The sequence below is a fragment of the Palaemon carinicauda genome, chromosome 21, assembly GCF_036898095.1.
Source record: "Palaemon carinicauda isolate YSFRI2023 chromosome 21, ASM3689809v2, whole genome shotgun sequence".
In the NCBI taxonomy this organism is placed as follows: Eukaryota; Metazoa; Arthropoda; class Malacostraca; order Decapoda; family Palaemonidae; genus Palaemon; species Palaemon carinicauda.
The window spans coordinates 114,455,100-114,473,227 of NC_090745.1; the positions used below are offsets into that span (position 1 = coordinate 114,455,100).

General features: G+C 43.0%; 1 long non-coding RNA gene across 2 annotated transcripts in view; it reads right to left on the reverse strand.

Moving 5' to 3' along the window:
• Positions 1-214: 214 nt before the first annotated feature.
• LOC137614752 (uncharacterized) overlaps positions 215-18,128 on the reverse strand; it is a 35,776-nt gene continuing 17,862 nt past the window's right edge. The window contains exon 3 of one of the 2 annotated variants that reach the window (XR_011039148.1): positions 215-1,147. This is a non-coding gene — a long non-coding RNA (uncharacterized lncRNA). Of the gene's footprint in view, positions 1,148-8,811; positions 9,200-18,128 lie in introns of those variants that run through there. The other variant, XR_011039149.1, reaches the window with a different exon arrangement.

The following is an 18,128-nucleotide window of genomic DNA, read 5'->3' on the forward strand; positions in this document are numbered from 1 at the left end:
AGGTTGAAGACCCATAGATGCTAAAATTATTGTTTGTAAAACACTAGCCATTTAACATTAGTACCAACAGTTTTAGCTAAATATCTTTTCTGATTGATAATAGTACTATGATCAAGTATTTGTATCACTGCAAAAGCTAATTAGAAATTATCTGGAAGTACAAATTCAAGTAGCATAAAAACGTAATCTCAAATGTGCTAAGAAGAAGGGCAAACGTACAAGCATTGTGGTCAAATCAAATTTGATATGAAGTGAGACACAACGGAAAATCATATAAAATTTTTCTATAGTCCTGATAAAAGAGATAACAACACTCTTATATCTAGTATAAATACGAAAAAAAAAAAATAAGTAAAATTTTCAATTGGTGACAGAGTGAAATTTAATACTGAGGCTTCTAATAAATCTAGTATGACACAAGACTGAAATGTTGATCAAAGTGATTGAAGATGTGAGGCTTCAAGTAAATTTAATATGACACAAGATAGCAAGAGACTGAGAGGTTGATCTATTGAAGTTGTGATTCAGTAATATTTTAAGGTGCAAATAAATTATAACTTAATTTTACGCTGATGAAAAAAGTTCATATAAAAACTGACAGCAGCATTCACGATTGTTAAGACTCAATCTGTATAATGGCAAAGACAGCAACAGATTTTAGGATTTATAGAAAAAAAATATTAGTTTAGCAGTTGAATTCTAACTGCTAACTTTAACAGATTAGGCAATATCAAGGTATTTAGAGCCTCACTATATATAGATCTACATAATAATTTTGAAAATTACTAATTTTCCCCACACCTAAATCCATGGTAGCCTATGTATATTTTTTGTTCATGAAATCACAGATTCTAATTTCCATTTGAACAGTAGAACAAAGTTTTCTTGTGATTGATTTTCAAAATTACTAATTTTCCCCACACCTAAATCCATGGTATGTATATTTTTTTTCATGAAATCAAATTCTAATTTCCATTTGAACAGTATTACAAAAGTTTTCTTGTGATTATTTTGCTGTTGATTGCCCGGCCCTAACGGCCAAGCACGGGCTCTTGCAATAATGCAGCCTGTAGTCTTGTGATTAATGGACGTCCCCATTACATCTGCCGTTTGTCAGGTCAATTTCAAGCAAATGACCAATTATATCCTGAAAAAATATATAATGAATTACTACTCTTACAATTTAGGACAAATTAGAAGCCTTGATAGGCAAACTGAAACATAAAAGATCACATAAAAAGTGCTATTAGTTAAGATTAGAGCAAAAAAAATCTTTTCGCTTTTCATAACTAGCGCATATGCATTTAATTGATTTAGTTTATAAATAGAAATGCTTTAAAATGTGATATAAATGAATAATTTAGATTTTATATAAATATGCAAATTTGGAAGTAATTTCTATTTTTCATAACCATATAAACCTAAACTCTCTACAATGGATATATTGTTCCGGCATAGCTGGAAACTAACTATAAACTAAGAGGTAAACAACACGCTGCTAGTTGGCGGGGTTAGACCAGTCACCCCGCTCACACACACTCATCCAGTATAATGATCCACTTTTGATTGCTAGCACGACTTTCTAGGGGGACAGGTGATGGCGGGCCAAGTATGAGTAAAGAGCTCGGGGTTGTACCCCAAAAGAGGGGAAGATGAAGGAAGAAAAGACCATTCATCCCAGACTAACGCTAGGTAACGACTGACTGCAACTTGTTCTGTAAGGGAGCTGAGGCAACTTACACCCCTTTTTGTGTTGCCACCACAGCATCTATGGAGATATCCAGGTTCCTGCGAGTTATGGTTTGCAGGTAATATGTTGCAAAGGTACTCTGGTGATGCCAGAATGACCTGCGCAACAGTGAAGTTTCATTTGAATGTTAGGGCAGTGCTTAGTCCCTAACAAAGGGAGCTCTGCGTATTCGTTCCTGACGAGGAGAGCCACGGTGCCAAGCACAGCCTATGAATTGTGGAATCCTTGTTGAGAACATCTTTTAGAGATTCTCCTCTTGACCCTGCCTGAGCTTTCTCTGAAATCATGCCTCAATGCTCTCGTATCATTGACAAGGGAGGTCAGCGGTTACACGAAGGAGACTCCACCTTCGGAGAGACCGAAAATTACAGTCGGCACCAGGATTCTGAGTCTTGGCTGCACACTCAAAGACACACTTGAGTGTAATTTGTCCCCCATTAACTTGGCTGGGCTATGTCGAGGAAGAGACCATGTCCCTTGCAGACTTTCCTAATAGAGACCCAAACGAGAAAGAAGAACAGACTTAAGAGTCAAGCCATGATCTGACTGACAAGTGTTAAGAAAGTGATCCTTTCCGAAAGCATGGTACAGAAACTATGCCCCGAGGAGGTGGTTTAACTTCTGATTGAGAACAAGTAAGCTCGACAAGTTGTATGAAGGGACACAATTCTGTCGAGGAGTAAATGAAAACCTTGTTCATTCTAAAGACTAACCTCAAGGCAGTACAGTAGTTTATCATGGCCGCTACTGAGCCAGGTAATATTATCAACAAGGATTTGAAGTTCATCAAACAGAGCATAAAAGCTGAAAAGAAAGCACAAAAACTAATGGGTTACATAAAGACACAATTCAAATACAGAAACAAAGACACTGTACTACAGCTGTACACATCACTATTAAGACCCCATCTAGAACATGGAGTCCAATTCTGGGCTCCGAGTATTCAGAGGGATAGACTGGAAGCAGTTCAAGCTAAGGATGGTAATCTCTACCTCCCAACTCAGGCCTCTCATTTGCTCTGATCCTACAGGACTCAAGACTGGAGAATCCGTACTAATACGGAAAGGTTTTCAGTTGCCACTAGAGGGGACTAAAGTTACAACATTCACACGGAACCAGACGTTCCCAGAAAATCAGTAACACCAACAAGTGCAGACGTCACTGCACCCGTAAGAAGTCTTGTTTGAGGAAGGAACCTGCCGCTACCCCGGGTCTTTTTCCTGATTGGATAAAACGACTTTGCCTCTTTTGAAGTCATTTACCTTTCTAGATATGCCAGTTTTCATGAAAGTTGTGGGGATGAATTCTAGCGGTTTTTGCTAATCCCCAACCGAGGAAAAACCCGAAAGATTGACTCAGTATTGAAGAAGAATCTCCCCTAAGTCTGCTAGAATCAATCACTCATTTAAGCAGGGTGGATGCCATTGACACACTCTCCAAAAAAAAAAAATTCCACTTTCAACTAATTTTCAGAGATTATCAAGTAATTCTGTAAGTTATATCCTAGCCATGCTTGTGAACAAATCTTCTCAATATTCAACAAGGGAACCCCTGAATATATCTATAAAAGAGATTTAACAAAAATAAAGAATTTGCACCATTAAGGGTGATTCTATTCTAAGACCCCCTTTATGAACATTCTATTCCTTGAGGATGTTTTGATTTACTTACTTTAGAATTACAAGCTTAGCACAGTCTTATCAGTAAAATTGAACTAGAACTCATACTTACAAATAGGTACCATGATTACTGTTTATAGACAAACCTAGGAATATCATTTTCTGACCTTTACTTTTTATATAGAAATATAATATCAGTTAATGAACGGGAAGAGTCCGTGTAAAATTTAATTTACAGTGCATTTTAATGTTTACCATAATAATTGCATGTAAATTTACATGGTAACTATCTACTCACAAAGCTCTAGTAATCACACTTCATCTAAACATCTTCCCTTCAATATAAGCTATAGAGGCCAGTCTTATGCAGTACTTTTTTGATAAACACCTATCATTGAGATTATTTTAGAAAAATATAGCAACTTAACTCAATTACATACATATACCAAAGGCACTTCCCCCAATTTTGGGGGGTAGCCGACATCAACAAGAAACAAAACAAAAAAGGGGACCTCTACTCTCTACGTTCCTCCAGCCTAACCAGGGACCCAGCCGAGTTCAGCTGGTACTGCTAGGGTGCCACAGCCCAACCTCCCACATTTCCACCACAGATGAAGCTTCATACTGCTGAATCCCCTACTGCTGCTACCTCCGCGGTCATCTAAGGCACCGGAGGAAGCAGCAGGGCCTACCGGAACTGCGTCACAATCGCTCGCCATTCATTCCTATTTCTAGCACGCTCTCTTGCCTCTCTCACATCTATCCTCCTATCACCCAGAGCTTTCTTCACACCATCCATCCACCCAAACCTTGGCCTTCCTCTTGTACTTCTCCCATCAACTCTTGCATTCATCACCTTCTTTAGCAGACAGCCATTTTCCATTCTCTCAACATGGCCAAACCACCTCAACACATTCATATCCACTCTAGCCGCTAACTCATTTCTTACACCCGTTCTCTCCCTCACCACTTCGTTCCTAACCCTATCTAATCGAGATACACCAGCCATACTCCTCAGACACTTCATCTCAAACACATTCAATTTCTGTCTCTCCATCACTTTCATTCCCCACAACTCCGATCCATACATCACAGTTGGTACAATCACTTTCTCATATAGAACTCTCTTTACATTCATGCCCAACCCTCTATTTTTTACTACTCCCTTAACTGCCCCCAACACTTTGCAACCTTCATTCACTCTCTGACGTACATCTGCTTCCACTCCACCATTTGCTGCAACAACAGACCCCAAGTACTTAAACTGATCCACCTCCTCAAGTAACTCTCCATTCAACATGACATTCAACCTTGCACCACCTTCCCTTCTCGTACATCTCATAACCTTACTCTTACCCACATTAACTCTCAACTTCCTTCTCTCACACACCCTTCCAAATTCTGTCACTAGTCGGTCAAGCTTCTCTTCTGTGTCTGCTACCAGTACAGTATCATCCGCAAACAACAACTGATTTACCTCCCATTCATGATCATTCTCGTCTACCAGTTTTAATCCTCGTCCAAGCACTCTAGCATTCACCTCTCTCACCACTCCATCAACATACAAGTTAAACAACCACGGCGACATCACACATCCCTGTCTCAGCTCCACTCTCACCGGAAACCAATCGCTCACTTCATTTCCTATTCTAACACATGCTTTACTACCTTTGTAGAAACTTTTCACTGCTTGCAACAACCTTCCACCAACTCCATATAACCTCATCACATTCCACATTGCTTCCCTATCAACTCTATCATATGCTTTCTCCAGATCCATAAACGCAACATACACCTCCTTACCTTTTGCTAAATATTTCTCGCATATCTGCCTAACTGTAAAAATCTGATTCATACAACCCCTACCTCTTCTAAAACCACCCTGTACTTCCAAGATTGCATTCTCTGTTTTATCCTTAATCCTATTAACCCTTTTACCCCCAAAGTACGTACTGGTACGTTTCACAAAACTCATCCCTTTACCCCCATGGACGTACCGGTACGTCCTTGCAAAAAAATGCTTTTTTTTTTTTTAGAAAATTCAGGCATTTTCCAAGAGAATGAGACCAACCTGACCTCTCTATGACAAAAACTAAGGCTGTTAGAGCAATTTAAAGAACATATACTGCAAAATGTGCTGGGGAAAAAATTACCCCTTGGGGGTTAAGGGTTGGAAATTTCCAAAGAGCCTGGGGGTAAAAGGGTTAATCAGTACTCTACCATACACTTTTCCAACTACACTCAACAAACTAATACCTCTTGAATTACAACACTCATGCACATCTCCCTTACCCTTATATAGTGGTACAATACATGCACAGACCCAATCTACTGGTACCATTGACAACACAAAACACACATTAAACAATCTCACCAACCATTCAAGTACAGTCACACCCCCTTCCTTCAACATCTCAGCTTTCACACCATCCATACCAGATGCTTTTCCTACTCTCGTTTTATCTAGTGCTCTCCTCACTTCCTCTATTGTAATCTCTCTCTCATTCTCATCTCCCATCACTGGCACCTCAACACCTGGAACAGCAATTATATCTGCCTCCCTATCATCCTCAACATTCAGCAAACTTTCAAAATATTCCGCCCACCTTTTCCTTGCCTCCTCTCCTTTTAACAACCTTCCATTTCTATCTTTCACTGTCTCTTCAATTCTTGCGCCGGCCTTTTTTACTCTCTTCACTTCTTTCCAAAACTTCTTCTTATTCTCTTCATATCCTTCTCCTCTCCTGAAAACAAGACATAAGTATAAAGATGACCGACTCCAGATTAAAACGGATTTTGATGTAGGAAAAATCTATTTTTGGGCGAGATGGCCATGTCGTCTTGCATGGCAGCTTCCTACTGTATAATATTTCTGCGAGTGATATTACCAGAGAATTACCGTCAGGTATCAAGGGGTTCTAACCCCCGGGAACGACTATCCGAAAATATCGTGTATAATCAGGGACTTATCCAAAGATAACCATAGATATCTGCACCCCCAATAGACTTTACCCTGTCTAACCCTGGAAAGGTATGATGGGTCGTTTGCGACCCCTACAGCATTTTCAAAACCTGTTTTTTCCCCATAAATCATCAGCTGTCTCGAATATGGAAGTGATCGACCTACAAGGGGTGACTAGTCTACATGCCATTGTCTGCTTTAGGACTGATTTTCGTCTAACTTCCCTCCTTCCCCGTTTTTTTACCCCCCCCAGGGGTCGACCTCGACCCTGAATACCTTTATAGGGGTAAGTGATCAAACAGCAAAGTTATTACATAATTATAAATTGTCGAACAGTGTTGATACTTGTTTGGTTCTTTATAGTTGGAAAGTGTGGGTGGATGGAGTGTCTACCACTTGCATGACATTGGTTTTGGCTTAGATGCCATATATTGCCATGAGGTCCATTTTCCCTCAAATGCTAATTTCTGATTTTTTGGGTTTTTTGCAAATTTGATTTTTTTTCTATTTATTTTGAATTTATCTTCAATAATGGCCAGCAGACAGTATTCCCTCGGCATGGATGTCATCAACACACTTCTAATGGAGTTAAAAAGAGATGTTGAGGACAATATGGAGCTTGCAACCCCATTCTTCATTCCAAGTGGTAGATTGGGCTGTAAGAGTTGTTGCGGTCTGCGGCCATTTTGTTGACATACCCGAAAGGTAAGTTGGCATATCTCTATATATTCTTGTTCTGTATAGAATTCGTGATATTTTGGTATAATTTAATGCAAAAATATCATATTTCATAGGAGATACAATGATTTTCATAAGAAATTTACATTGTGAACTAGGCCGTCAAAAAATGACCTTTAGATTTTGCCCCTGTTATAACAGTAAATTACAGCTTAGTGCACATTTTATTATGTATTTCTGTTCTAGGATAATATGAGTTTATTCTATAAAAAAATTAGCCTCTTCCTATTTCATTTGGGTACCCAAAAAAATTCATGAAATTTGGACAAATTTTTTTGGCCAAAAAATTTACCCTTTTTTTCTCATTTCAGATCTTGACTTCTATGGGTCCAACTCATTTCCAGCAATTACACACTGTTGCTTTGCCATCTAAGAAGGTGTCCCTAAAGGGATTTATGTGTATATGTATATTTCTATTTTTTGTGAATATTTACGTCAAGTCTTTTTTTTTGTATACTTAAATTTTTAATATATTTCCAATAAATAGTTATTTTGTAGATGGGTATCATTTATATTTTCAGTAATTTTTAGCATTCTTTGAAGTATTTTTAGCAAGTCAAACAATACAGACTGATGCATAACTAAATTTTTCCTGAATTTTTTTCGGAGTCGGGGTCGTTCACGACCGAGTATACCCTTAAAGGGGTGTCCAAGTAGCATACCTATCCAGGGCTAATCCACTAAGGGGAAGGATAGTACCTGACTGTGAGAAAATGACTTTGCTAAAAGAAACTTCTTGTGATGATTGAGAATGTTATACATTTTTATCAGAAAAAGCAGTACTGCAAATTCCTCACTTAAAAGTTATCCTACTACCATATTTGTAACACTTTGCATGGTGCCTCCAAAGTCTTTAATAAGATACCATTTATATGAATACAACATGAAGTCGAAGTCCATTCTATCCTGAAGATTTAAATTATTTTCTTTCTGCAAGACTAAAATCCATGTATGATGGAGGCATGAAACACGGCAAATTTACCTTATGATTTAAATACTAAAGAAGAAATAAGTATTTACATATAAAACCTTAACTAGACACTATATAATACAGCTTAACACCATTCGGTGTTGGGTAAAATTATAATGTTTATGTAAGTAGTCACTAAAGATAATTTGGTGAATTAATTGGTTTATGCTATCTTAATTGAACCTAAAAGTTTAAGTCTATTGCTAGAAATAGTTATACTTCAGTGCTGGAAGGAAAATTGTGATATTAATCAAATATATCCTGTTAAAATAATCAAGCAGCTGGACTCGCCTCAAACATCTAACAAGGGGTCTCAGGTGAAATCAGTTTATGAATAACTTTTGTGAGTATGGGAAGTGAATGAATGAATGAATGATTTTAAGTTATCTGGGTATGGGAAGTGAAATACTAGACTTAAAAAGGATCTATAGGCCTATATGTTATTAATCTTACTTTTTTGCTGGAATATCATTACAATGATTAATTATTCTACAATTATCATACTAAAGGTTTAAGAAATATGGCTTTCTATGATCCTAAGGCAGTGTCTAAAATCTATGACTCATAAAAGTATACTATATAATCTTACATTAGATACTGCATCACTTGAAAGACCTTTTGAGAATTGACGTTTTGAGAAATATTTGTATATCTAGAATGACTTGGTAGTATACAGACAAAACTAATGATGTATAGTAATGTAAAAATCTATGATAATCTCACAAAAAAATAATTTGAGAACAATCTCACTTCAAGAGAAGTTATGCGATACTGGACTTTTTCAAATAGCAAATGCCCATCTCTATAAACCACCTTCCATAGATATTCACCACCTACTCTGTAACCTAAGGTGTAAAATTCTGAAAAATAATGAAAATAATGAAAATTTTAACTTATCTTTAAACTGATGTCAGTGAAATGTTATAGTCCCCATCCTTGTTATCAGCTTTGATTTAGATTTGAATAATTTCATCTTGTGCCATCAGCGTTCCTTTACTTTCCACCCCCTTCCCATATTATTAGGGGAATCGGGTTGCTAAGCGTTCCTTTAGTTTCCATCTCCTTTCCATATTATTAGGGGAATCAGGTTGCCGACTAGAGTGTTTTTTGTTTACTGGCTTCGGCTTCTGGATTTCAAACGTGCAGGTAAACAAACGCATCTGAAAGAAAAGAAAAATATTTTTACTCCGTATGGTCTTCACTTTTAAGTCATAACCTGGCTCTTGATAATCAGTTTGATACATAAGACTCTTTTTAGTATCATTCATCAGAATAAATGGTATATTCAATTTTATCTTTAGAGATCAAGATAACAATTTTGAACCTTAAACTTGACCATGCAGTTAATGACAAAAATATCTGAAGGAAGAGCAGTGCTAATACTTATAGCATCCTGCTTTTCCAACTAGGGTTGTAGCTTGTCTAATAATAATAATAATAATAATAATAATAATAATAATAATAATAATAATAATAATAATAATAATAACTTAAGTCCATGAAAAAAACAAGAATAACAAAATTATCCAAAACTAAAGTAGCAGTCATGTATAAAATGAAGATTTGTGCTTTGATAACAACCCTATTCTTTCAAACAATAGTTTTATGAGTACTATTCCTAGTAAGGTTTCCAGTATCTTTATTGCATTGGTAATATTACATTTGAAGTATTAAGAAGTGAATAGAATAAATTCTCACAATTATACAGATAAATAGTTAATTAGATATAATTATATATCCCTGTATCATGATACTGCTTTCTGCAAGGTACCAGGCATGAAGTTGGCAAAGATTGTAAATCTATTATCTATTTAGAGACAAGTATATTAATAAAAGGGTAAATACAGGCAGTTTTGGTTTTACATCATTCAGGAGTTTGATATACAGAGACTAGCTTCTTTGAAGTACAGAACTTTGAAACAATTTGTAATTTTTATTTTAACAGGCGGAACCCGTGTAAATTACACGAAATGATATTTTCAACACTAATTATCTTGTTCCTAACCTATACACGTTTGAATAAAATGACCTGAGATTAATTTTTGTAATCTAGGTTATGGAAATTGATAAAACTCAATTTTTTGTCTAATATTTAATAAAAGAATCAGGTGCTAAAGACAAAATTGGGAAAACTATATAGGATGTGCTTTGGTTAAGTAATCAAAGTCTAATGTGAATTTGTAAGAGTAGACCATGAAATTATTTCCGTTTTCTTTAAAGCGTGACACAAAATAAATAACACACGCTATCGTATTAATACATAGATGTATAGCTTTTCAAATACCAGCTATCAATGGTTTGTTTTCTAATTAGTGTGATGATTGAGTGATTCAAAATATCGTCTTCTTGACAGTCTTGAAAGCATAAAGAATATCTAAACACGAATAGAACAGAAAGTATCACAAAATACTAAAGCAAATTCTAAGGAAAATATCTCATACATGTATACATAATCCCACGTTTCCCCGCCTGCATACCACTGGGCTGTTTAACTATTATTATATGGCAGCAACTGCTTGAAAATGCTAAATTCATATGTTAATGAACCTATCTATTCAGTAATAAAACTACGACTCAATAAAGCCTAAATATATTATCTCAAACACTTATTCTGTTGTTGCGGACATAAAGTCACCAAGAATTAAATTTTTCAGTTATCAAACCTAAATTTTCAAGGTCCTCTTAATTCTTTGCAAAATATCAAAATGTTGAGAAAAATACGATAGCAATGTCAATAGTCTTTGACAAAATTCAAAGATAGAGTTCCTAACGAGACCAGATCAGTCCCTTTTCTTGACAGACGGACCGACGTTATCACCGTTGCGACACAGGCAGAATGTAGATCTGATGAACTACTCATAGGATACCAATTTGAACATTTATAAACAAATTAAAATGTGATATAAAACCTATGTACTCATCAATTTTAAAGATAGGTTCTGTTGCTCAAATCGAACCACATTCCTTAAAAGAAAGTATGGGATGACCTACCCTCTAGATGACAGACTATTAAAGACCATAAAAATAAAATTATGAGGATTAGATACACTATTTTTCCTATAAATTCTTTGGTAACTCTGTTACTCGGTACAGCAAAGACAAATAAAGATTAGATGATGGAATGAGGACCATATTGTTTATTATTATTATTATTACTTGCTAAGCTACAACCTTAGTTGGAAAAGCAGAATGCTATAAGCCCAGGGGCCCCAACAGGGAAAATAGCCCAGCGAGGAAAGGAAACAAGGAAAAATATGACATTCGTAGATAATTTGTATTTTTCCTAACTATACAAACCTTAGCTATTTAATATGGGGTTTACTTTCGGCATAGCTGAAATGACGAGCCATTAGAATCTTAATGAGGGTTTACTACTGCGTCGCTAGTTAGCGAGGGGGTAGGGAGGGGTAGCTTGCTAACCCTCCCCCCTCACACACCTGTGATTAGCTCACTTTGCTTAGAGGTAGGACTTCCCGAGGGACAGGGCTGGCGGGCAAGTTTGATTAAATAGCTAAGGTTTGTATAGTTAGGAAAAATACAAATTATCTACGAATTTGTCATTTGTTCCATAAATGAAATACAAACCACGCTATTTAATATGGGTGACTCAACCCTTAGGGAGGGTGGTAAGTCCCAGCCATTACTGGCTTTTGGCTTTTTGCCCGGGGACTCGGTATCTGAGTGTGTTAGTACTCAAATATAAGGAATCCCTGCACCTCACAAGTGCCTTGCTCTGCAAGGACCGCGGCCTACGTAAGCTTGTGTGTGAAGGAATGAAGTGTGACTCGTCCTAGGAAGTTGACCTGAAGTCCTTTAGATGGAATTCTAGGATAGGACGTTCCCAATACCACCTCGTAAGGGTATGGGGACGTAACAGTATTATCTTAATACTAGGAACACAAGGAAACATGGTTTACCTGCAGTGGTTTGAGGTCAGCTGTGCAGAGAACCCAGGATGCTGCTTTCCCCAAGAGAGGGGAGAATGAAGAAAAGAATAAGGGCCAGGCATACCTTTTCGTTCATGCAGACTAAAACCGGGTAACAATGCCCTAAACCCTCTGCTACTTGTCCATTAAGGAGCCTGAGGTTTAAACCAGCTGTTGTGCAGCCACCACAGGGCCGATAGAAAACGTATCGAGCCTCCTGTGGGTCACGTCTTGCAGGTAGTGGGCTGTGAAGGTCGTCTGACGCTTCCAAACCCGCTTGTAAAACCTGCGTCATTGATTAGTTCTTCTTGAAGGCCAGGGACGTAGTGATGCCCCTGACATCGTGTGCTCTAGGGCGACGTGACGGAGAAGGGATGGGATTCAGGGAATGATGGATAACCCTGCGAATCCACGGTGAGATGGTATTCTTAGTAACCCTCCTCTTCGTCCTTCCGGTGCTCACAAACAATGCCTGCACCCGAGGATGAATTGCAGCTGTTCTCTTAAGATGGAGCCTCAGACTCCTCACTGGGCACAGTGGGAGATGGTCTGGGTCATCTGTTACAGAAAGAAGACTCGAAATCTGGAAAGAGTCGAACCGAGGGTCCGGCACTCCTGGATTTTGAGTCTTAGCAACAAACTCAGGGACGAATCTGAACGTTACCTCCCGCCATCCCCTTGAATGGGCGATGTCATACGAGAGACCATGAAGTTCGCCGACTCGCTTGGCCGAGGCCAAAGCAAGTAGGAACACCGTCTTCCAAGTCAGGTGGCGATCAGAGGCCTGGCGTAATGGTTCGAAGGGAGGTCTCTTAAGAGACCTAAGAACTCTAACCACGTTCCATGGAGGAGGTCTCACTTCCGACTGAGGGCAGGTAAGTTCATAACTTCGTATGAGTAAAGAAAGTTCCAGCGAAGAGGAAATGTTCATTCCTTTGAGCCTGAAGGCAAGACTTAAGGCTGAGCGATAGCGTTTCACTGCCAAGACCGAAAGGCGCATTTCTTCCCGCAAATACACGAGAAACTCTGCTATTGCTGGAATAGTGGCATCGAGTGGAGAGATACCCCTTCCACGACACCAACCACAGAAAACTCTTCACTTTGCCTGGTAGACCTCTGCGGATGACTTTTGCAGATGTCGAGACATCCTTTCAGCAACTTGTTGCGAAAAGCCTCTCTCTGTGAGGAGATGCTGGATAGTCTCCAGGCGTGAAGGCGCAGCGAAGCTACGGCTTTGTGAAAGATGTTGACGTGTGGTTGTTTGAGTAGCTCGTGTCGTGGAGGAAGTTCTCTTGGGAGTTCTATCAGGAGCTGCAGAAGGTCCGGAAACCACTCTGTGTGATGCCATAACGGAGCTATTAAGGTCATTGAAAGGTTTACCGATATTCTGGTCTTGTTGAGTACCCTCCTCATCAGACAGAAAGGGGGAAAGGGGTATACGTCGATGTTGTCCCACCGTTGTTGGAAGGCATCTTGCCAGAGAGCCTTGAGGTCCGGGACTGGGGAGCAGTAAAGCAGAAGCTTGAAATTCAAAGCTGTCGCGAACAGATCCACCATCGGGGAACCCCACAAAGTCAGGACATTGTTGGCTACTAGACGATCCAAAGACCACTCGGTACTCACTATTTGGGATGCCCTGCTCAGATTGTCGGCGAGCACATTCCTCTTGCCTGGAATGAAACGAGCTGATAGTGGAATCGAGTGGACTTCGGTCAATCTCAGTATCTCTACTGCCAGATGGGATAGCTGCTCTGAAAAGGTACCTCCCTGCTTGTTGATGTAAGCCACTACCGTGGTGGTGTCGCTAATCACCACCACGGAGTGACCCGCCAGGTACTGTTGGAACTGTTGAAGTGCCAGGAATACGGCCTTCATTTCTAGCAGATCTATGTGGAGGCACTTTTCTGATTCTGACCAGAGGCCTGAGATCCTGTGGTTCAGAACATGGGGCCCCCACCCTTTCTTTGAGGTGTCCGAAAACAGCATCAAATCCGGGGGGAGGACGAGAAGATCCACTCCCTTTCATAGGTTCTCTTCTGTCACCCACCACTGAAGGTCCGTCCGTTCCGCAGGACCCATAGGGACCATGACGTCCAGGGAATAGTGACCTTGATTTCACCGAGACTTGAGTCGCCATTGCAGGGATCTCATCCTGAGGCCACCGTTTGGAACTAGACGGGCCAGCGATGAAAGGTGACCGAGGAGACGTAACCACGATTGGGCTGGGAGTTCTTCTCGTCTGAGGAAAGGATCTGCGACCCTCCTCAGCCTTGCTATCCTGTCGTCTGATGGGAAGGCATTGTGGAGGTTGGTGTCCAATATCATGCCTAGATATACCAGTCACTGAGTTGGAAGCAGAGAAGACTTCTCGAGATTTACCATGATCCCTAGATCATGGCAAAGTCCCAGAAGCTTGTCTTGGTGTCGAAGAAGGGTCGACTCCGAGTCTGCCAGGATCAGCCAGTCGTCCAGATAACGGAGGAGACGGAAGCCGATCCTGTGTGCCCACGGAGAAATCAGGGTGAACACTCTGGTAAATGCCTGAGGTGCTGTGGAGAGACCAAAACACAGCACCTTGAACTGGTAGATCTTGTTGTCTAGGCTGAACCTTAAGTACTTCCTGGAAGATGGATGGACTGGGATCTGGAAGTACGCGTCCTTTAGGTCCAGTGTACACATGAAGTCTTGTGGTCTCACTGCAAGTCTGACCGTGTCTTCCGTCTCCATGCTGAACAGGGTTTGTTTGACAAACGTGTTCAGAGATGAGAGGTCGATGACTGGTCTCCAGCCTCCAGACGCCTTCCTTACAAGAAAGAGTCGACTGAAGAAGCCTGGGGAACCGTCGACGACCTCCTGGAGAGCGTCCTTCTTTAACATGGTCTCGACTTCTGCCCGTAGGGCTTGGCCCCTTGCCGATTCCATGGCAAAGGAGCTCAACAACACTGGATCTGCTGTCAGGGGAGGTAGAGATGTTGTGAACGGGAGGTGATATCTTTGACTGATTACGGAAATCGTCCAGGAATCGGCCCCGAGTTGCTGCCACCTGATTGCGCAACTTTGTAGGCATCCCCCCACTGGTGGACATGCAGGGGGATTGCCAATCCTAGCGTTTGCGGACTCGGCCACTCCCTCTAGGAATTTTCCCTCCCCTGGAGGACTTTATGCCTTTCTTGTCTTTGACAGGAAAGGGCTTCGACACCGTTACCTTTGCTGCCACTGCCGGTTTCGTCGTCTTGGACGGGCGAAGTTGTTGGGGTGCTTTAGGTTCATAGGGCTTTGATGTAAGAGCCCTATGTAGAATAGAGTCCTGATTGGACTTCCTCCACCTCTCAGCTGCCTGTTCCACGTCTTGAGGCTCAAACAGATTCTTTCCCAAAAGGGAAGAAAGTCTGAGCCTGCTGACCTCGATGGCTGGGACCTTCGTGTGGAACCTCTCTGTCACTGCATCACGTCGTTTCAGGATGGAATTGGCCCACAAGTTCGAGACTTGGTGGGCCAGAAACTCAATGGTGCGGGTGCCCGAAGGGAGGAAGGTCTCCAGGCCCTTCCTGGTGCTCTCCTTAGACAGGTCCTCGGATCGCAACAGGATGCCAAGAGACCGCAGCCAGATGTCCAGCCACAAAGTAGCCTGCATGGCACACTTCACAACCTTCTCCTGACTTAGGATCTCTGTCGCCGAGAAAGACACTTGCCGACTAGAGAGCCTCTCTAGAGGGACTCCCTTGGTGAGCTCTTCCACCGAATGGTGCAAGGGGAGAGCTAGGCAAGACTCCTCTATGATCTCAAAGTACCTCCTCTGGTGGATACGAGGAGGAGGGAGGGGTTGTTGCCAGCAGTGGAACGGCTGGAGGAGGCGAGTTCGGAGAGCTGGCCCTCAACCTTATCCCTGGCACTCTTCACCCCTTGGGACCAGGGCAAAGACGCACTGGCCTTAGTGGGTTTCTGAGTGCCAAAAACTTGGTCCAGGACCGTGTCTTTGCCCTCTCGAGGAGGAATCTCAGGGTCCGGGAACCCGTTGAGATGCCTCATCAGGGTCAGAACCTGCCAGAAGGCATGCTCTGACTCCTGTGGCTCCCCTCCTGGAGAACTGGCAGCAAAGTCTCCCGTCCCCAAAGGCTCTTCTTGAGGGGACACGTGGACGTTCTCTGCGGGTCTTGTTGGCTCTGGTCGAATCCTTGAGGATGACTTGGGGATGGTTTTAGAGTCCTTAGGCTCCCTTCTGGGAGGAATAGAGGACTCCAACGACGACGCCTGTGGGCTCTTCTCCGCCCCAACCCGGGACGATTCTCCTGCACGAGGAGGGGTTTCTCCCATTGGTGCGATGGGAGAATGTCTCACCTCGGTAGACTCCCTTGAGGACGGAAAATCCTCGTCCACAGTAGAGGGAGAGAAAGTCGGGGGGGGGGGGGGAAGAGCCTCCCTCAAGGACTTCCGAGGAGCCAGCTTGGCCCTGGGAGAAGTTACCACGACTTTTACTCCTCTCTTCCTCTTCAGTGGGGTCGGAGCTGCCATTGATTTAAAGCCCAACTCAGAGAAAGCAGGTTTGAAAGCCTGCATGACGGCTCTGACAAGGGGCCCGAACCATGGCTGCTTACTGACAGCTGTGCTGCCAGAGACTCCCTCTGCAGGGAAGGGGATCAGGCGATCCATCGCAGTAGAAACAACTGGGCCTGCCTGAAAAGAAATGGAAGGAGGTTGGTTCCTGGACCTATCCGGAGTATTCCTCTCCTCCTGCGGGAGAGCTGATCTGGAGGCTCTCGTTCCTGTAGCTTCGCGCGGGGGCTCGCGCTGTGTATCCCGATGTGGATCGCGTTGGGAATCGCGCTGGCGCTCGCGCGATGGGATTTTCCCTGGTTCGCACTCAGGCGAACGTTCGCGCGTGCGCGAGCGCTGACGTGCAGGAGAGGGATGGCGAACTGGCGAGCGCTGGCAAGCGATGGCGCGCAGGCGAGCGATCGCGCACAGGCGAGGGGGCGCGCGGGCGCGCAGGCGATCTAAAACGCATGGGAGAGTGGGCGCGTTGACGTGCTGGTGAGCGATGGTGCGCAGGTGATGGAGCGCGCGGGCGCACAGGTGATTGGTGGCATGCAGGTGCGCGATCTGACGAAAGCAGAGGAAGCGCCGAAGGGTGTGCAAGCGCTTGCGCGCGCGCAGGTGATATCTCACGCGCTCACGCGGCACACAGGAACTCGCTGAGCTCTAGAAGGTCTGCGCGCACGTGCAGGGGAAATACCCCTAGCGCGTGTGCGCGCAGGAGGGCGCACCGCAGGAGCTGGGACAGATGCGCGTGATGGAGACTGCACGCGATGGCGCTTAGGCGAGGTCCGAAGGCGCGTAGGAAATCGCTGACGGGAAGGATAAGAAAGATTCTCCCCCCCTGTGCCAAGATCCGGAGATCGTGGGCATGCAGGCGAACGCTGGCGCATAGGTGAATAGTGCTGGAGAGCAGGAGATCCTCTCTTCCTCTTCAACACAGGTGAGCGCAGGCGTGCAGGTGAGCGCTAGTGAACAGGAGAGCGCTGGCGCGTAGTCTCAGCCAAAGGAGATCGCTGGCGCGTTGTCCCTGGAACAGGTGGTTTCTGAAGTGCAGTCTCAGGAACAGCAGGAGAGCGCTTGCGCACCATAGCGTGTGGGCGTGCAGGAGAGCGTTGGCGCTCAGGGGATACCTGGCGCTTAAGGGACTTACTCACAATGTGAGAAAGCCCCTTTTGCCCCGAAGGGACCGATGCCCGTTGGGTAACGGGGTGCGTGGGCGCCCACAGCGCGTCAGCGGCCAGGAACGGAGATGGAAGGTCAGCAGGTCTGGCAGGCGAAGGAGATTGTGAACGTTCTGCATAAGTCCAGAGATACAGCTGTAACGGTCGGTGCACGGCGAGGAGGATCCTCTGCGGGGGACTGCAAAGACGAAGCACCAAAGAGGCGCCTCAACTCCCTTGTGGGGAGAAGGAAGGCCTCTACGGCTAAGAGGAAGGCGAGCTTTCTGTCTGATACGTCCTCTGGGGGCAGCAGGCCGACCATCCGCAGTCCTCCGAAGAGGAGTCTCTGTCAGTGAACTCCCTCGAGGGGGAGAATCACCTGCAGGAGAGACCGTTGGACTTAGCTCCTCCCTCGAAGGATGTTCAAAGGGGGGAACTAAGCCTTCAGCTGCATCAGGAACCATAGC